Genomic DNA, 20,372 nt, shown 5'->3' with positions numbered 1-20,372 from the left:
CTTGCACCTGCAGCGTGATCGCCTTAGGGTAACTCAACTTTATGCTACTCTGTGTGACCTTTCCCATGGCATTAAGTATTTTTATAAAACATGGTTTTTAAATGCTGTTTATCATTCATCAGATTCTACCCTGTGTGATCAGAACTGGGGTCCTCGGGAAAGCCTACCCTTGATGGGGGCCTGTTGGCCCCTGGGCCCGTCTGTGATGGTGACCCCAACGTGTGCTATTGACACCTCCCAGAAAGGGTTCCCCAGAGCCCACGGGGCCACCTGACCCATCCTCCCAGCTGTCCCGTGGTACATCCGTGTGTTGTGGGCAGTGAGCTGTGAGGGAGGTGGAGTGCAGAGAGAAGCTTGCCTCAGGGCTAAAACCAACATGGTGAACAGGGAAGGTGTCCTTCAAAACCACAGCCTGGGCCGGGCGCGGTGGCTCACGCTTGTAATCCCAGCACTTTGGGAGGCCGAGGCGGGTGGATCACGAGGTCAGGAGATCGAGACCACGGTGAAACTCCGTCTCTACTAAAAATACAAAAAAAAATTAGCCGGGCGCGGTGGCGGGCGCCTGTAGTCCCAGCTACTCGGAGAGGCTGAGGCAGGAGAATGGCGTGAACCCGGGAGGCGGAGCTTGCAGTGAGCCGAGATTGCGCCACTGCACTCCAGCCTGGGCGACACAGCGAGACTCCATCTCAAAAAAAAAAAAAAAAAAAAACCACAGCCTGGGCAGGAGCAGTGGTTCCCGCCTGTAATCCCAGCACTTCGGGAGGCCGAGGGAGGCGGATCACCTGAGGTCAGGAGTTCGAGATGAGCCTGGCAAACATGGAGAAACTGTCTCTACTAAAATTACAAAAATTAGCTGTGCATGCCTGTAATCCCAGCCACTCAGGAGGCTGAGGCAGGAGAATCGTTTGAACCCGGGAGGCGGAGGTTGCAGTGAGCTGAGATCGCCCCACTGCACTCCAGCCTGGGCGACAGAGCGAAACTCCATCTCAAAAAAAAAAAAAAAAAAAAAAACCTGCGACCGGCCCAGCGCAGTGGCTCACGCCTGTAATCCCAGCTTTTTGGGAGGCCGAGGTGGGCAGATTGCTTGAGGTCAGGAGTTCAAGACCATCCTGGCCAACATGATGAAACCCTGTCTCTACTAAAAATACAAAAATTAGCTGGGCGTGGTGGCAGGCACCCGTAATCCCAGCTACTCGGGAGGCTGAGGCAGGACAATCGCATGAACCCTGGAGGCGAAGCTTGCAGTGAGCCAAGATTGCCCCCCTGCACTCCAGCTTGGGCAACAAAGTGAGACTCCGTCTCAGCCTGGGCAACAGAGTGAGACTCCGTCTTAAAAACATAAAAACAAACATACAAACAAACCCTGCGACCTACGTGGAGCCCACGGGGGCCAAACACACCAGCACCCCCCCGGATTGGCAGTGTGGGACCCCACACCTGTCACACCTGCTGGCCTCTTTCTCCGTCTCCTGTACAATATCCCTGGAAAGTTACTTTTTGTGTTTAAAATTGGTCATGTTAATTGTTAAAGAAAGGAACAATCCTTAAGTGAAATCCTTAAGTGAAATTGGTAAGTTTAAAAAAACAAAAGACAGGCCTCAACAGGCGTTGGGAGGCTGTGGAGAAATTAGAATCCTCGTGCGTTATGGATGCAAGCGTAAAATGGTACGTCCACTGTGTAAACAGTCTGGTAGTTCCTCAAAAAGCTAAGCATAGAAACACCACGAGACTCAGCAGTTCCAGTCCTAGGAATGTGTGTCCCCAGATCCGTGAAAACACACTCCACACAGAAACATGCACACAGCTGTTCACAGCAGCACTGTTTATAACAGCCAGACAAGGGGGTGCAGCCCGAATATCTGCTGGACAAACGGCCCGTGGTCCGTGCACACAGTGGGGCAGGACTTAGCCACGGAAAGGCAGTTCCAGCACACGCTGCTGCAGGGATGAGCTTTGAAGACACTGTGCCAAGTGAGATCAGTCAGCCACAAGCGAACAGAACCTTGACCGGGCGCGGTAGCTCACGCCTGTAATCCCAGAACTTTGGGAGGCCAAGGCGGGTGGATCATGAGGTCAGGAGATTGAGACCATCCTGGCTAACACACAGTGAAACCCCGTGTCTACCAAAAATACAAAAATTAGCCGGGCGTGGTGGCGGGCGCCTGTAATCCCAGCTACTCGGGAGGCTGAGGCAGGAGAATGGCGTGAACCCAGGAGGCAGAGCTTGCAGTGAGCCGAGATCGCGCCACTGCACTCCAGCCTGGGCGACAGAGTGAGACTCCGTCTCAAAAAAAAAAAAAAACCCCAAAAAAAAAAAAACCAGAACCTGTGTGGTCTCCTTTATAGGAAATGCCCAAAATAGAAAAATTCACAGAGACAGAAAATGGCCAGGGGCTGAGGAGGGGCAGAGGGAGTAACTGTTGATGGGCACATGGTTGGTTGTCTTTAGGGCAATGACAAGTTCTGGGCTGAGCCTGAGGTCAAGAGTTCAAGACCAGCCTGGCCAAACATGGCAAGACCCCGTCTCTACCAGAAATACAAAACTTAGCCAGGTGTGGTAGTGGACACCTATAGTCCCAGCTACTCGGGAGACTTAGGCACAAGAATCACTTGAGCCAGGAGGTGGAGGTTACAGTGAGCTGGGATCGCACCACTGCACCCTGGGTGACAGTGAGACCCTGTCTCAAAAAAAAAAAAAAAATAGGCGGGGTGCAGTGGCTCACGCCTGTAATCCCAGCACTTTGGGAGGCAGAGACGGGCAGATGACAAGGTCAGGAGATCGAGACCATCCTGGCTAACAACAGTGAAACCCCGTCTCCACTAAAAATGCAAAAAATTAGCCGGGCATGGTGGCGGGCACCTGTAGTCCCAGCTACTTGGGAGGCTGAGGCAGGAGAATGGCGTGAACCCGGGAGGCGGAGCTTGCGGTGAGCCGAGATCGTGCCAGTGCACTCCAGCCTGGGCGACAGAGTGAAACTCTGTCTCAAAAAGAAAAAAGTGTTGTGGAGTTTGATGGTGGTGACGGTGACTGACGTCGGTGAATATGCTAAAAACACCGAGTTGTAACGTTGAGGGTAAATTTTATGGCATATGAATTATATCTCAAAGTTGTAAAACAATCGCCGAGGTGGGGTGTGGTGGCTCATGCCTATAATCCCAGCACTTAGGGAGGTTGAGGCAGGAGGATTACCGAGCTCAGGAGTTTGAGACCAGTCTGGGTGACATAGTGAGACCCCATCTCTACCAAAAATACCCCCCCAAAATTATCTGGGTGTAGCGTGCACTCCGGTGGTCCCAGCTACTCAGGAGGCTGAGGTGGGAGGATCGTTTGAGCCCAGGAGGTTGAGGCTGCCGTGAGCCATGATCGCTCCACCGCACTCCAGCCTGGGCAACAGTGAGACCCTGTCACAAAAAAATTAAATAAAAATGGTCACTGAGATGGTAAACACATGGAATTCCGTTTGAAGCTGGTGGACAGTGTGTGAGTCAAGGCTGCTGTTCACTGAGGACGCCTGAACCTCCCTCCCAAGGGGCCCCGACTGTGCGTGGCCATCTTGCCAGCATCAGCTCATCCTGCTGTGCCCTGGTGCCTCTGGGGGCTGCTCCCGGGGGGCTCTGGGGTATCCACCCTGTCCCATGTGGAATGTTTTCTGGTTTCTGCCAACACTGTTTGGGGAGCGGTGGCCGCGCGGTTGTTTGCTTCTCCTGGAAGGGCCCCGGTGGGCACCTGGAGCTTTATGACGAGGAGGCTTTTAAGTTTTCTTGTAGACACATTTAAAAAATGAGAAACAAGTGAATTTATTTTAATAATATATTTTATTTAACTCCAGTATGCCCAAAATATTGCTATTTCCACATGCAGTCGATATAAAAAGCTGTCACAGAGATATTGACACTGTCTCTAATCGTGTCTTGCACTTTCAGCTGTGGCTGCTGTGGCTGCTGTGTCAGACAATATGAGGTGGGGAGGGGACAGGCCCTGGAGGCCTCCCTTGGGATCGACAGCTTCTGGGGGCTCTGAAGCCAGTGTTGCCGGCCCACTCGCTCCGGGTCTCAGGCCGGCCTCTAGCCCTAGGTCCTTGCTGCATCCTGGGGGCGGCGGCTGCAGGGCCCTCAAGGTTGGCGCTCTCAGAAGGGGGCAGTAAGGCCGGCTCTGTGGGGGTGGGGGAGCCTGGGAGCCCCCCGTCGGGGTGCCAGGGAGACCTGGGGGGCACACAGCCCACTCTTGCCGCCTCCCGCCCTCTTGGCCACGCCTGCTGGCAGCACAAGGCCCACCTGGAGAGCCTGCGGGTCCTCAGGGAAACACCACAGAAAAACCACAGAGGAAGCGTGACCTGGCGCCCGGACAAGAATGCAGGGTGGCCCGGCTTCCAGTCCGTCTTGGGTGACTCACTGCGGTGTGCAGAAAACACCATTGTGCACCGCGGCCACAGGAAGCCCTCCGCCTCCCCGATCCCCTCCCACTCCCCCCACCCCGCCGTCTCCCCCTCACCCTCCCCCCACCCCCCACCCTCCCCTTCCCCCACCCCCTTCCCCCCACCTCCCCTGCCCCCGCCTCCGCCTGCCGCTCCTTTTCCAGGTCCCGGGGCCGGTGGTGCTGTGTCACCGATGGAGAGACTGACGGCCGCCGCCGGCCTGCCATGGCCACCTCTGAGCCTCCGCCAGCAACCTGGCGTCTTGTGGGGTCCTTCAAGGTCGGCCTGTTTGGGGGTCGTTTGAGGGAGCTTTGGGTCCTACTTGAGGGTGAAGCTTCGAGGGAGGGGCCCCTGCACGTCCTGTTGGTCCCGCCGGTCCCGCCCTCCTGTGGAGGCTCCCTGGGAGGCCGCCGCGTCCGGGCCGGGCCTCCCAGGAAACCGAGGAGCAGGGCTGCCACCCATCCTGCCTCGGAGACCATCTCCGGAGCAAGCCCCATGCCCAGGGCTCAGGGGCAGCTGTGCCTTCGCTGGTTTCCTTCTCTGGGAAGGGGGTATCCTGGGCTCAGCTGGGTTTGGGGTGAAGATGAGCCTTCCTGAGTGTGTGTGCCACTCCCACGCCTGCGCTGCATTCAGCATCATCTACTCCATCTCCCAGCGAGGCCTGGGATACCCCACCCGGGAGGCCGGCCTCGGGGCCTCAGCCGGCATCTGCTACAGGTTCTGCAGTGGTCCAGGGGCCCTGGAGGTGCCAGCCTATGCCCACCTGGACACCTGCTCAGCGCACGGGACAGCCACAGCCAATGACCGAATCTGCACTGAGGCCAGGGGCTGGGGCTCCAGGCACAGTCACCTGCAGAGCCCTGGACCTCACTCAGGCCCTGGGGGTCTGCCAGGCTCTACAGGAAAGGACACAACCCTTGCCCTGCCCCCCGCCCTCAGCAGCGTCATCTCCACAGTGAGTCAGGCACGTCCCCCGTGGGTCACCTCCTCCATGCCAGGCCGCCCCCAGGGGGGCTCCGTCGTTATGCAGTTCTGCCCCATGTGGGTGGGGGCCCAGCTGTGTCGTCTCCCTGGGTGTGGATCGTGGGGCCAGGGAACAAGAGCCTCTGGGGTTCTCAGAACCCAACGTTCTGTGGTCACAGGACTCATGGCAACAATTTGGCTTGAGTTAGCACCTTTCAGAAGGAATGAAGACAAGAGTTGGTTGTTAATTTTTTTTTTTTTTTTTTTTTGAGACAGAGTTTTGCTCTGTCGCCCAGGCTGGAATGCAGTGGTGCAATCTCAGCCCACTGCAACCTCCGCCTCCTGGGTTCAAGTGATTCTCCTGCCTCACCCTCCCAGGTAGCTGGGATTACAGGCACCCACCACCACGCCTGGCTAATTTTTGTATTTTTAGTAGAGACGGGGTTTCACCATGTTGGCCAGGCTGGTTTCGAACTCCTGGCCTCAAGTGATCTGCCCTCCTTAGGCTCCCACAGTGCTAGGATTACAGGCATGCACTACTGTGCCCAGCTGTTGGTTGTTAATTATTTTTGTTTTTTGAGACGGAGTTTAGCTCCTATTGCCCAGCTGGAGTGCAGTGGCGCGGTCTCGGCTCACTGCAACGTCCACCTCCCGGGTTCACGCCATTCTCCTGCCTCAACCTCCCGAGTAGCTGGGACTACAGGCACCTGCCACCACGCCCAGCTAATTTTTTGTATTTTTAGTAGAGACGGGGTTTCACCGTGTTGGCCAGGATGGTCTCGATCTCCTGACCTCATGATCCGCCCGCCTCAGCCTCCTAAAGTGCTGGGATTACGGGAATGAGCCACCGCGCCCGGCCAGCAGTTGTTAATTTTAAGTGGAAGCTGCAAAACTGGTGAGTGGTGTTGCCCCATCAGGGAGCCGGGGAGCCCCGCTTGTCCTGGTGTGGGCTTGGGACCCAGCACCATGTTCCGAGAAAGATGCTGAGGGATCCAGACAGGCTTTTTCATCCTAAAATGAGGCCAGTTACAGAAAGTGTGCAGTGAGGGAATGTGAACTGAATCCTTGCCAGCCGTTTGTGTTCTCAGTCACATCAGTCCGTGTCTCCACTTGACCATTTTTAGGTCCAGGGCTTTGTAGACACAGCTCCCTCCCTACACACCACACGCCACCACGCCTGGATAGATACCATTTTTTTCATAGAAACATGGTCTCATTATGTTACCCAGGCTGGTCTCAAACTCCTGGACTCAAGCGATCCGCCTGCTTTGGCCTCCCAATGTGGTGGGATCAGAGGTGTGAGCCACCACGCCGGGCCAGTTTTCTGTTACTTAAAACAATATCTAAAACTGGGTAATTTATAAAGAAAAGGAATTTATTTCGTACGGCTCTGGAGGCTAAGTCTAAGGGTGAGGGGAGTGTCCGAGGAGGCGTTCATGCTGGCGGGACTCTGAATGAGGAGGTATTCATGCTGGTGGGACTCGGAAGGGTCCTGAGGCGGCTTGGGGCACCCATGGTGAGGGCCCGGCATGCGGGCTCAGGCCTCAGGCCTCTCTTCCTCTTCTTATAAAGCCACCAGTTCCACTCCCGTGATAACCCAGGAATCCATGAATGGATTAATCCCTCCAGTGGGGCAGGATCCTCACCCCCCAGGCACATCCCAAGGCCCCACCTGGAAACGCTGCAGCATGGTGATGGAGTTCCAGTGTGTTTCAGAGGGACAGACTTTAACTTACAGCAGCCGCCTTCCTGCAGAAGGGACAGGCCGACTGCCCCTTCCCGGGCTGATCAGCAAAGTGAGTGCCATCGGGGCCTTGTACAAGTTCATCCTGAGCTCAGGGACAAAAACAGCCCTGCAGACTCTTGTGGAGAGGGGCTGACCCAGCCTGATGGTGAGAGACAAGCTGCGCCCGGGTGCTGTGCCTGTGCTCCCGCTGGCCTGGCTTCCCTGTACACGGTGGGTCTGTCCATTCCGATTGGCTCAAGGCTCCGCCTTTTTAAAGAGGACCTTGGAACTCACAGGCCACTCAAGGGACTGCAGATAAAAGGCCCCCAATCTCAGATTTGGGGTTACCATTGGTCTGAGGGGCTGGTTCAGCTGTGCTGGACGTCCCTGGAGGGCCTTGCTGAGCAGCTGGGGGGAGGTGTGGGGGCAGCAGGGGCTGCTGTCTCCCCCAAAGCCCTCTTTTTTTTTTGAGACGGAGTCTCACTCTATCGTCCAAGGCTGGAGTGCAGTGGCGTGATCTCAGCTCACTGCAAGCTCCACCTCCCGGGTTCACACCATTCACCTGCCTCAGCCTCCCGAGTAGCTGGGACTACAGGCACCCGCCACCATGCCCGGCTAATTTTTTATATTTTTAGTAGAGACGGGGTTTCACCGTGTTAGCCAGGATGGTCTCGATCTGCTGACCTCGTGATCCTCTCGCCTCGGCCTCCTAAAGTGCTGGGATTACAGGCGTGAGACACCGTGCCCGGCCCCCCACCCCAAAGCCCTCTTAAAAGCCCCTTGGGAGCTTTGGGGCACGTGCAGGGCTGGCCGAATGTTGGAGGAGACACATCGAGGCACTGTGAGGAAGAGTCACTGTTGCGTTTTAGTAAAACACGCAGCTCAGTCGAACACTAGGAGGAGGGGCTGGGCTTCACAGCTTTCCGGAGACACAGCAAGGAGGTTGGGCCAGGGAGACCCTTGGAGGCGTGAGGCTGGGAGACCACAGGAGGCATGAGGGTGGGAGATCCCCAGAGGCGTGAGGCTGGGAGACCACAGGAGGCGTGAGGCTGGAAAACCCCTGTGGAGGCTTGAGGCTCCACACTTGTGTGCTGCCGGGCCTGATGTGTCCATGCTGCCCAAGGGGAAAGCCCCCTCCGGCTTCCCCCCAGACCCTTTGCTGTGCTCCTCCCGCCTCCCGCGTGTGTCCTGAGGTCCAGCCAGCGCATCCAGGACCTCGAATGCCTGTGGACCCGTGAGCTCCAGTGACGGAAACACTGGGCACTTCTCCCACTCCAGCTGGGCCGTCTTCAGAACCAGGCCAGGAGCCGCTGCGTTGGGGTTTATGCTTGGATGGTGGACAGCTGTGGGTGTGTCTGGGGAGCCGCACTCCGGGATCTGGAGCTGCGTCTCCATCCTTCCCTGTCAGGGACCCTCTGAAGGGCCTGCGGGCCGCCAGTCACCTTCCCTTAGCCAAGGGATCCCAGGAGATGGGGCGGGGACGCTGGGTTCTGGGTTATGGGGCTGGCAGGACAGAGCCCGAGAGCGGCCAGACCTGCCCTTTGCTCGGCACAGAGGACCCCAGGAAAGGGCCTGCGGTGAGCCGGGGGCAGATGGCCCCTTGGGGGCCGGGGCCTCAGGTGGGTGGGCTTCGCGGGGGAGCAGTCACCTCTGCGGTGTTTAGGGCAGGCGGACAGAGGTGGAGGGGCCTCCCCGTGTTCGCTGCGGCCGCCGGGCTGGGCTCTGCCTGCAGCGCTGGCCTGGTGGGAAACGGAGACCAAGCCTGGGCGTGCGGGTAGGGGAGGCGCTTGGACTTCGGGCGCCTGGGACCGACGCGGCTGAGACGGAGGAGGCGCTGCCGGGTTCCACCAGCAGAGGGGCCCAGAGACCAGCCCGGACACGCGGCGGTCGGCGTGGGGTGCCCGGGACTGGCTCCTCCGCAGGCCGCCCCCGCCCGCCCGCTCGCTCCGGTGCGTCTGTGAACGGGCGGGTTTGCCGGCGTGCGTTCTGGCCTCCACGACTCCGGGTGCCGCAGATGCGGGGCCTTCCCGGTCACAGGACCCTGGGACGCTGGGAGGCAGTGTTGGCTCCGCACTTCTCTCAGAGCCTGACAGCCTGGCTGGGGCCGCCCCGTCGGGTCTCCGCAACCAGCAAGGCCGTCCCCAGCCTGCTGAGGGGGGCCGGGCTGCACTCTTGGAAGGGAGGGGTGGGGGCTGAGGAGCGGCCTGGGGTGGGGGTCGGGGCACAGACACCTCAGAAGAGGGCTGGGGAGAGGGTGTACCACCCACTGAGGCTGTGGCCCGGGGAGTACTGAGAGCCCAGGGAAAGTTCCAGAAGCCGCTGGGAGTGCCCGTGGGAGTGGAGGTGGGAGTGGTGGGGGACCTGCTGCCTATCAAACACCATCAGCGCCACTGATGCCGCTGCCGTCTGGAGATCGAGGGGTGCATTGGTACGGGAAGCCAGGTCCACCCTCCGGACGGCCATGGGGCTCGCCAGGGGCAGGAGTGCTGGCCACCAGCAGCCGTTGCCTCTGCCGTTTGGGACAAGACAAACAGAGGTGGAGCGGCCTCCTGTCAGGGCCTCCCTGTGCGATGGGGGTGTCACGAGGCTCACCCTGCCCTCGCTGCACTCAGCCCCTGGCTCTCAGCTCTGGATAACTTGCTGCCAGCCACCCTGGTTCTGTGCAGGGGCCTCACTTTTCTTTCTTTTCTTTTTCTTTTCTTTTCTTTTTTTCCTTTTTCCTTGCCTTTTCTTTCTTTTCCTTTCCTTTCCTTTTCTTTCTTCTTTCTTTCTTTTCTTCTTTTCTTTCTTTTCTTTTTTTTTTTTTTGGAAACAGGGTCTTGCTCTGTCACCCAGGCTAGAATGCAGTGGCCCAATCTTGGGTCACTGCAGCCTTGACCTCCTGGGCTCAAGCGATCCTCCCACCTCAGCCTCCCGAGTAGCTGGGCGTGCAGGTGCATGTTACCACGCGCAGCTGATTTTTTTTCGTAGGATGGGGTCTCACTATGTCGCCCAGGCTGGCTCAAACTCCTGAGCTCAAGTGATCCTCCCGCCTCGGCCTCCCACAAGGCTGGGATTACAGGCGTGAGCCACCGTGCCCAGCCAGTTTCACATTTTATTCACGCTTCAGAGCACAGAGGCCTCTGCCTGGCATTGGGGCACGGGCAAGGTGTCTGTGGGCAGTGGGTCCCACCGAGGGCTCCAGGGCAGCAGATGGTGGGCAGGGCGGGGAGACCATGTGCATGGTACCCAAGCCAGGCTCTTGCTGAGTCAGGCTAACTCTAACATTTATCGGGAACTTGATCTACTTCAATGTGATGTAAGAAAAACAAATGCGTTTTCAGCAGAAGATCCAGGGAGGAAACCAGCAATAGAGAGAAATGGTGGCTTCTGCCGCCTTGCAGAGTGGGAGCTGTGCCTGAGCCTTCTGCCTCTCGGCCCAGAGCCTGGCATTTCTTTTTTTTTTTTTTTTTTTGCACACAAAACAATAAACATTTTCTAAAAATACGTACAAACAAAAAGATGCATATCAAACATATTAGGAAGGTTGCACATGGCAAGTCGGGGAATAGAAATGGGGGTTGGGAATTAAAGAGAATGAATGAGAGAGGGACTTTGTATGGATCAATGATAATAACTCAATCCTCTATTTGACAAAGAAGAAGGAGAAGAAAGAGGAAGAAAAAGAAAGTGGGATAAAGGATCAGAAAGGGAGGAAAATAGAAAAAATTAGAGTACGACTCCAGGGTAGACCTGTTTTGTTGTCGCTGGGTTGGTTGGTTGGTTTGTCTGTTGTATTTTTCATATGTTTCACCATGTTGGCCAGGCTGGTCTCGAACTCCTAGCCTGAAGTGATCAACCCGCCTCGGGCTCCCAGAGCGCCAGGACTACAGGCGTGAGCCACCACGTCCAGCCCCCACATTGCTTCTGGCCTCTGTGGTAGACCTCCCAGACGGGGCGGCCGGGCAGAGGCGCTCCTCACTTCCCAGACGGGGCGGCCGGGCAGAGGCGCTCCTCACTTCCTAGACAGGGTGGCGGCCGGGCAGAGGTGCTCCTCACTTCCCAGACGGGGCGGCCGGGCAGAGGCGCTCCTCACTTCCTAGACAGGGTGGCGGCCGGGCAGAGGGGCTCCTCACTTCCTAGACAGGGTGGCGGCCGGGCAGAGGTGCTCCTCACTTCCCAGACGGGGCGGCCGGGCAGAGGCGCTCCTCACTTCCCAGACGGGGCGGCCGGGCAGAGGCGCTCCTCACTTCTTCCCAGACGGGGCGGGAGCCTGGCATTTCTTGAACCATGAGACATAAAGTTTATTGTTGAGAGCCTGAGAAACTGCAGATGCTGGGGACGGGTGAGTGGCTGGGGACAGGTGAGTGGCCTGCAACGGCTGCCCTGGGCTCCATCTGTGGCTCTGCAAATCCTTGGGCCACGGACACCAGCACAAACGAGTCCAGGACCTGTGTGGGGGGCCCACCCTGCCCCCGTTGGTCCTGTGGTCCAGGGGTCCCCAGGGAGCAGTTGGGGAAGCAGCGGGGGTTGGGGCTCTGGCCCCGGGTGCCCACTGCCTTCCCCCAGGGGTGCTGGCCCAGCCCTCTGTGGGTCAGAGCCCACTGTGCCGGACCGCAGCATAGTTAGGAGGTCCAAGGGTGGGATGTGCGGATGTGCGGGGCTCCCAAGCAGGCTCTTTGGAAACCTGCTGGTCAGAGGCCCTGGGAATTTGGAAATGGCCACTGGCTCACCTGTGGGACAGCACGTGTCCCCTCCCAGCACCCAGCTCGCCTGGGGGACAGCACTGTGTCCCCTCCCCAGCACCTGGGAGGGCTGGGGCCACAGCTCTGAGGGGATAGGCAGGGGCTGAGACAGATGAGGTGGCACTGGGAGCTAGGAGGAGACAGGCGTGGCCAGGAGGGGACTGTGGCTTTTAGTGATTTTTTTTTTTTTTTTTTTTTTTTTTTTGAGGCAGAGCTTCACTCTTGTTGCCCAGGCTGGAGTACAATGGTGCGACCTTGGCTCACCGCAACCTCTGCCTCCTGGGTTCAAGCATTTCTCCTGCCTCAGCCTCCCAAGCAGCTGAGATTACAGGCATGTGTCACCATGCCCAGCTAATTTTATGTTTTTAGTAGAAATGGGGTTTCTCCATGTTGGTCAGACTGGTCTCGAACTCCCAACCTCAGGTTATCCTCCGGCCTCAGCCTCCCAAAGTGCTGGAATTACAGGCATGAGCCACCGTGCCCAGCCGGCTTTTAGTGATTTTTTTTGCATGATTTTTCAGAATTTGCAAATGTAGTTTTCCAAATATTGTATTACATGCATAATTGCCTTTATAGGCAGCCAAGACAATAAAAAGCAAATAAAAATGGAGAGTGGTAGAGTGAGGAGACTGGGACGAGACCTGCTTTGGTCCTGGCTGAGCTCAGTTTTCTCATCTGGGAGATGGGCACGCCTCTTTCATGGAGGCGGAGAGAATAGTGTGCAGAGGCCTCGTGGGCACCCTGACCCTTCCCCGAGAGCTGGCGTGGGGAGCCTCTGCCTCTGTTGGGGAAGGATCCGTGATCTGCTGTGGGCTGAGTTGTTTCCCCAAAATTCCCATGTTGAAGCCCTAGGCCCCATGTGACTGTATTTGGAGATGGGGTCTTTGCAGAGGTAAAATGAGGTCGTCAGGGTGGGCCCTAATCCAGTAGGACTGGTGTCGCCACAAGAAGGGGAGATCAGGACACAGACACACGTGGGGGGACCCGTGAGGACCCAGGGAGGAGACCCAGGGAGTGGGGCCCACCCTCCCCACCCAGTCGCAGAGCTGCAGCCTCAGGACAGTGAGGACACACGTCCCTGTCACTCGCGCCCTGTGTGTGGTGCTTTGTACGGCCCTGGAGGATACTCCACATCCTTCGGGGTCTATGCAGAGATGGCGTGGGGGTGTGACTGCCCCACCCCGGGACCCACCCCTATCCCACAGGTCTGTCTTCCCCTTCATTTCCTGGTGAAGAGCCCAGGCTGGGGCATCCACGGTTCCGGGCATGGTGGAGAGGGCCTTCTGAGAAGGGCAGTGACCACTTTCTGGAGCCCTTGGAAGCTGGCGGTGGGCTCTGTGTGGCTGGGTCTGCCCTGCTGGGAGGAGCCCTAAGACCCTGGATCTTGGGCCTGGTGGTCCATCTCCCCTGAGGCCAATTAAGGTGACAGCAAAAGAATTAAAAAGGCAAAACCCTTTAGGGGCAAAGAGAAGGGGAGAGGCGAAAACTGGGGGGCTCAGGAACGGAGACCCAGGTTCTCTGGGTATGGCCCTCTGGAGGGCTGAAATGGACCTGGGGCAGCCTTCATGGGGTGCTGCCAGACCCTGCGGCCCCTGACCCTTGGAGACCCTGGGCCAGGGTGTTCTGGCTGCTGCTGCAGCTGGGCTGAGGGTGGGGAGGGCTGCAGAGGAATGGGGTCTGCAGCTTCCTGCCTGTGCCCCCAAACTCGGTGGCTAGCAGGTGCGGCTGGGAGGGCTTTTTCCTGGACAGACCAGCCGGGAGGAGATGCGGTTGGGTCTGCATCTTCCGGGGCCCCTCAGGTCACTCACAGTGGGGCCCCACTCCTGGGGTGCCCCCAACCCATTTCCAAGCAGATGACTAGCGCCTCACTCTCAGATACGCATAGCAGTCCCCACACTGCCATGGAGAGGAGAGGGGTCAGCGCCAGGGATCCTGCAGGAAATGAGCCAAGCCGAGCCACAGGGTCTCCCGAGGCGGGTGATATGCTTTGGCTGTGTCCTCACCCACATTTCAACTTGAATTGTATCTCCCAGAATTCCCACCTGTTGTGGGAGGGACCCAGGGAGCAGTAATTGAATCCTGGGGGCTGGTCTTTCCCATGCTGTTCCCATGGTAGTGGATACGACTCACGAGATATGAAGGCTTTATCAGGGTTTCCACTTTTGGTTCCTCCTCATTTTCTCTTGCTGCCATCATGTAAGAAGTGCCTTTCGCCTTCCACCATGATTCTGAGGCCTCCCCAGCCATGTGGAAATGTGAGTCCAATTAAACTTGTTTTTGTTCTCCGTCTCAGGTATGTCTTTATCAGCAGCGTGAAAACAGGCTAATGCAGTAAATTGGTACCACTAGAGTGGGGTATTGCTGAAAAGATACCCAAAAATGTGGAAGCAACTTGGAACTGGGTAACAAGCAGAGGTTGGAACAGTTTGGAGGGCTCAGAAGACAAGAAGATGTGGGAAAGTTTGGAACCTCCTAGAGACTTGTTGAATAGCTTTGACAAAAATGCTGATAGTGATATGAACAATAAGGTCCAGGCTGAGATGGTCTCAGATGGAGATGGGGAACTTGTTGAGAACTGGAGCAAAGATGACTCTTGTTATCTTTGTAGCAAAGAGACTGGCGGCATTTTGCGCCTGTCCTGGAGATTTATGGAAGTTTGACCTTGAGAGAGAGATGATTTAGGGTATCTGGTGGAAGAAATTTCTAAGCAGCAAAGCATTCAAAAGGTGCCTTGGATGCTGTTAAAAGCATTCTGGGACTGGGCGCAATGGCTCGCGCCTGTAATCCCAACACTTTGGGAGGCTGAGACGGGCGGATCATGAGGTCAGGAGTTCAAGACCAGCCTGACCAATATGGTGAAACCACATCTCTACTAAAAATACAAAAATTAGCCGGGCGTGGTGGTGCGCACCTGTAATCCCAGCTACTCGGGAGGCTGAGGCAAGAGAATCACTTGAACCAGGAAGGCAGAGGTTGCAGTGAGCCAAGATCACGCCACTGCACTCCACCTGGTGACAGAGCAAGACTCCGTCTCAAAAACAAAACAAGAAAAGAATTATGTTTAAAAAGGGAAACAGCATAAAAAATCAGAAAATGTGCAACCTGACGCAGTAGAAAAGAAAAACCAATTTTTTCGGGACAAATTCAAGCCAGCTGCAGAAATTTGCATAAGTAGCAAGAAGGCCAACGTTCATCCCCAAGACGATGGGGAAATGTCTCCAGGTCATGTCAGAGACCATCATGGCAGCCCCTCCCATCATAGGCCTGGAGGCCCAGGAGGAAAAAGTGTTTTTTTGGGCCAGGCCCAGGGTTCCTGTGCTGTGTGCAGTCTAGGGACTTGGTGCCCCATGTCCCAGACAATCCAGCCATGGCTGAAAGGGGCCGACATAGAGCTCGGGCCATGGCTTCAGAGGGTGGAAGCCCCAAGCCTTGGCAGCTTCCACGTGGTGTTGAGCCTGTGGGTCCACAGAAGTCAGGAATTGAGGTTTGGGAACCTCTGCCTAGATTTCAGATGTTTGGAAATGCCTAAATGTCCAGGCAAAAGTTTGCTGCAGGGCGGGGCCCTCATGGATAACCTCTGCGAGGGTAGTGCAGAAGGGAAATGGGTGGAGGCCGGGCACGGTGGCTCATGCCTGTAATACCAGCACTTTGGGAGGCAGAGGCAGGCAGATCACAAGCTCAGGAGATCAAGACCGTCCTGGCTAACACGGTGAAACCCCATCTCTACTAAAAATACAAAAAAATTTAGTCGGGTGTCATGGCAGGCGCCTGTTGTCCCAGCTACTCAGGAGGCTGAGGCAGGAGAATGGCAGGAACCTGGGAGGCGGAGCTTGCAGTGAGCTGAGATCACGCCACTGCGCTCCAGCCTGGGCAAAAGAGCGAGACTCCATCTCAAAAAAAAAAAAAAAAAAAAGAAGGAAATGGGTGGGATCCCCCCACAGAGTCCCTACCAGGACACGGCCTAGTGGAACTGTGAGAAGCAGGCCACTGTCATCCAGATGCCAGGATGGTAGATCCACCGACAGCCTGCACCATGTGCCTGGAAAAGCAGCAGACACCCAACACCACCTGTGAAAGCAGCTGGGAGGGTGGCTGTACCCTGCAGAGCCACAGGGGCGGAGCTGCCCAAGACCGTGGGAACCCACCTCTTGCATCAGCATGACCTGGATGTGAGACCTGGAGTCAAGGGAGATCATTTTGGAGCTTTCAAATTTGACCGCCCTTCTGGATTTCAGACTTGCATGGGCCCTGTCATCCCTTTATTTTGTCCAATTTCTCCCATTTGGAACTTTTTTTTTTTTTTGAGATGGAGTCTCGCTCTGTTGCCCAGGCTGGAGTGCAATGGCGCAATCTCAGCTCACTGCAACCTCCGCCTCCCAGGTTCGAGTGATTCTCCTGCCTCAGCCTCCTGAGTAGCTGGGACTATAGGTGGGTGCCACCACGCCCGGCTAATTTTGTATTTTTAGTAGAGACGGGGTTTCTCCATGTTGGTCAGGCTGGTCTCAAACTCCCGACCTCAGGTGATCCACCCGCCTCAGCCTCCCAAAGCGCTGGGATTATAGGAATGAGCCACTGCGCCCGGCCCAGAACGGCTGTATGTACTGAATACCTGTACCCCCATTGTATCTAGGAAGTAACTAACTTGCTTTTGATTTTATGGGCTCATAGGCGGAAGGGACTTGCCTTGTCTCAGATCAGACTTTGGACTGTGGACTTTTGAGTTAATGCTGAAATAAGTTGAGACTTTGAGGGACTGTTGGGAAGGCATGATTGGTTTTGAAATGTGAGGACGTGAGATTTGGAGGGGCCAAGGGTGGAATGATATGGTTTGGCTGTGTCCCCACCCAAATCTCAACTCGAATTGTATCTCCCAGAATTCCCACGTGTTATGGGAGGGACCCAGTGGGAGTAATTACATCATGGGGGCCAGTTTTTCCCACGCTATTCTTGTGATATTGAGTAAGTCTCATGAGATCTGACGGGTTTATCAGGGGCTTCCTCTTTTGCTTCTTCCTCATTTTCTCTTTTTTTTTTTTTTTTTTTTTTTGAGATGGAGTTCTGCTCTGTCACCCAGGCTGGAGTGCAATGGCGCAATCTCAGCTCACTGCAACCCCTGTTCCCAGGTTCAAGTGATTCTCCTGCCTCCGCCTCCTGAGTAGCTGGGAGGCATCACCACCACACCTGGCTACTTTTTGTATTTTTAGTAAAGACAGGGTTTCGCCATGTTGGCCAGGCTGGTCATGAACTCCTGACCTCAGGTGAACTGCCCGCCTCAGCCGCCCAAAGTGCTGACATTACAGGAGTGAGCCACTGTACCCGGCTCTCATTTTCTCTTGCCGCCACCATGTAAGAAGTGCCTTTCGCCTCCCACCATGATTCTGAAGCCTCTCCAGCCATGTGGAACCATAAGTCCAATTAAACCTCTTTTTGTTCCCAGTTTCAGGTATGTCTTTATCAGCAGCATGAAAATAAACTAATACGGGGGGTAGGAAGAGAAGCCAGGAATAAGAGAGGAGACCCTCGAAAAAAGCTTAAGAAAACCAGAACTCGTGGATAGTATTAAATTTGTGATAGCAGAAATGAACCATTCAATGAGAGAGTTGCAAAATAAGTTCAGGAAATCTCCCAAAAAGGCAGAGGAGGAAAGATGAGAAGACAAAGTTATTCCCAGAAAGTGTAAGTTCTAAACAGCAGGAGTTCCTGAGGACAGAACTGAGGGCGTGGAGGGCAGGACACCATCGGGAAGCCACATGCAGAAGGGTGGCCACAGAGCCCCCAGGGGACCATGCCACGTCCATCCTGCTGGGGTCCGGCCACGGCCCGGGGTCTCCCCAGAAGACGTGGGCACTCGAGTCAGGGGCATCAGATTTCTCAGCAAGTCCTGAGGCTAGAAGACAGTAGAGGGGCATTACCATGACCGCCAGGAGAATGACCCTTGCCCCACAGCCACACACAGCCAGGCTTCCAGTGGCGGTGCAGCGTGCGTGTGTCACGGGACATGGATGTGCCTGTGTCATGGGGACGTGGTTGCCTGTGTGTCTTGGGGACGTGGGTGCACGTGTGTCTTGGGGACATGGTTGCCTGTGTGTCTTGGGGACGTGGGTGCACGTGTGTCACGGGGACGTGGTTGCCTGTGTGTCTTGGGGACATCGGTGCACACGTGTCACGGGGACATGGTTGCCTGTGTGTCTTGGGGACATGGGTGCACGTGTGTCACAAGGGGGTGCACGTGTGTCACAAGGACATGGTTGCCTGTGTGTCACAGGGACGTGGTTGCCTGTGTGTCACGGGGACGTGGGTGCACATGTGTCATGGGGATGTTCTCAGACAAGCAAAGGGCTACTCAGTGCTCCTCCCTTGCGGTTCTGCCTGAGGTGCTCCTGGAAAAGGTGCTCCCTTAGAACTAGGAGGTGAACTTCAGGGAGCACAGGGGACAAGAGAGAAGGGGGTCCAGGGCGAGCAGGGCTTCAGTGCAGCCATCCAGACGAAGGCAGGCAGAGGCTGGGGAATGGGCGTGTCCACAAAGCATGTGAACCCCAGAGCCAGGCGTGCAGTGCTGCAGACAGGGCTGTTCACCAGGGGAACAGAGGACGCCCGGCTGTGAACCGTGGAGCCAGTTCCTTCTGTCTTTCCCCCTCGTTCTTTCAAACTGGTCCTCCTTTGATCTGTTTTCAGATTCACCAACTCACCTGCCATCCACCTGCTGTGAAGCACAGTCACTGAGTCAAACACATTTCCGTGATTTACTTTTTATTGCAGAGTTTCCATTTAGTTATTTTATGTAGTTTCATATAATCTTCATTTCTCTCCTTTTACTCATTAAAACCATATTTTTTAACTTTATTCATGGTTTTTTGGGTTTTTCTTGAGACAGGGTCTCGCTCTGTCACCCAGGTTGGAAGGCAGTGGTGTGATCTTGGCTCACTGCAGCCTTGATCTCTGGGGCTCCAGCGACTCTTCTGCTTCAGCTTCCTGAGTAGCTGGAACCACAGGTGTGAGCCACCACACCCAGCTACTTTTTAATTTTTTTGTACAGAGTTTGACCATGTTGCCTAGGATGGTCTCAAACTCCTGGGCTCAAGCGATCCTCCCGCCTCAGCCTCCCAAACTGCGCTCAGCCTCCTTTAACTGTTTGAACATGTTTTCTGTTCATTCCGTGAACACGGTTGCAATCGTGTTAAAGTTTTTGCTAACACCAGTAACTTTGAGGCCTTCCTCGAAGTTGCTTTCTGTTCTCTGTTTTTTGTGTTTTTCTGCTTGTTTATGGGTCATATTTTCTAGAGTCTTTTTAGGTCTTGTGATTTTTATTATGCACTGAGTTTCATGAATTATCCATTGTGGAAACTCTGGATTTAGGTCTCATCCTCTGAAGAGCGTCGTTTTTTGCTCCGGTGGCTGTTCAGCTTCTGGCTGAGTCCCTTGAACTTGGGGTTGTGTCTTGACATTTTGTCAGGGGCTCTTCAGAGACCCCAGGGCCTTTCTCAAGCTTCCGAAGCTGGGTGGGACTTGACTTTCTCCGGCTTTCGCGGGCTTGGTCTGAATCTGGCGGGAGGATCTGGAGCAGGCCTTCCTCTCAGCGTGGTCTTCAGCTGTGGCCGTCTGGTCCTGGTTGTGTGTTGATGGGGTCCTTCCTCTTGGCTGGGCTGGACTGCAGTGTGTCGGGCGCTGTGTGGCCTCCAGTATCTCCACTGTATTCTCAGCCCTGGGGCCACGGGTCCTGGGAGGCTCGGGGGTCCTCCTGCCCACACACGCGCTGCCCCAGCAGCCCCTCCTGCAGGTGTGCGTTCCCCAGCAGCCCCCTCGGCGTGGTGGGACACTGTACCCAGCCCGGGCTCCAGCGTGGGGAGCAGCTGTCCTGGGGCTGCCTTGGGCACTGGCTGCTGCCAGGAAATGCGGCCTCACACTGCCTGTTGTCCAGAAACTGGTTTCCTAAGATATATCATCCAGTTTTACATCGTTTGCGGTGGGAGAGCTCCCTCCCCATGGCGGAGCAGGAGTCTGGAGCAGCCCACGTGAGAAAGGAAAAGGCATCCTAACCTCCACGTGACACAGCTGGGAACGGCCTCTGTCAGTCCTGAGTCCACAGATGATGTCCACGTAACCTTTTTTAGGAGGTTGTGTTGTTGTGTGTTTAGGGGTGCGTGTTGGCCGGCAGGTAAGACAGATTCTTACCCTGTCTGGGCGGAGCTGTCGGTAACGTGTAAAACTGAAGGCCAAGAAGTGACTGTGCCGCGTGTGGCTGAGAAACGCACAGGTCCGTCTCCCCGGGAATGGCCGCCTGGGGCCGCGTGTGGCTGAGAAACGCACAGGTCCGTCTCCCCAGGAATGGCTGCTGTGAGGGCTGCCTGGGGGAGGGCAGCAGAGCTCTCTCCTGCACGCCTGTGTTAGGATTTGGGATTCACATGCTGAGCTTTGTGTAACTGCTGTGTGTGATTCAAACTAAAGCTATGCACTCAAAGAAAGTCTTTTTATGCAGCCTTGTGTAAGCAGATTGAAGGAGAAGGGTAACCCTCGTAAGTGTAGATGAGGGTTTTGCATCAAAAA

The 20,372-nt window shown here is 55.9% G+C and overlaps 1 protein-coding gene across 16 annotated transcripts in view; it reads left to right on the top strand.

Moving 5' to 3' along the window:
- Nucleotides 1-20,372, top strand: part of EXD3 (exonuclease 3'-5' domain containing 3) — a 110,418-nt gene that overhangs the window by 7,939 nt on the left and 82,107 nt on the right. The gene's annotated exons all lie outside the window — the stretch shown is intronic.

Source organism: Hylobates moloch, unplaced genomic scaffold (genome assembly GCF_009828535.3).
Source record: "Hylobates moloch isolate HMO894 unplaced genomic scaffold, HMol_V3 SCAFFOLD_10, whole genome shotgun sequence".
Taxonomy (NCBI): domain Eukaryota; kingdom Metazoa; phylum Chordata; class Mammalia; order Primates; family Hylobatidae; genus Hylobates; species Hylobates moloch.
Note: the sequence above shows the minus strand (reverse complement) of the source record. Positions and strands in the feature narration are given on the sequence as shown.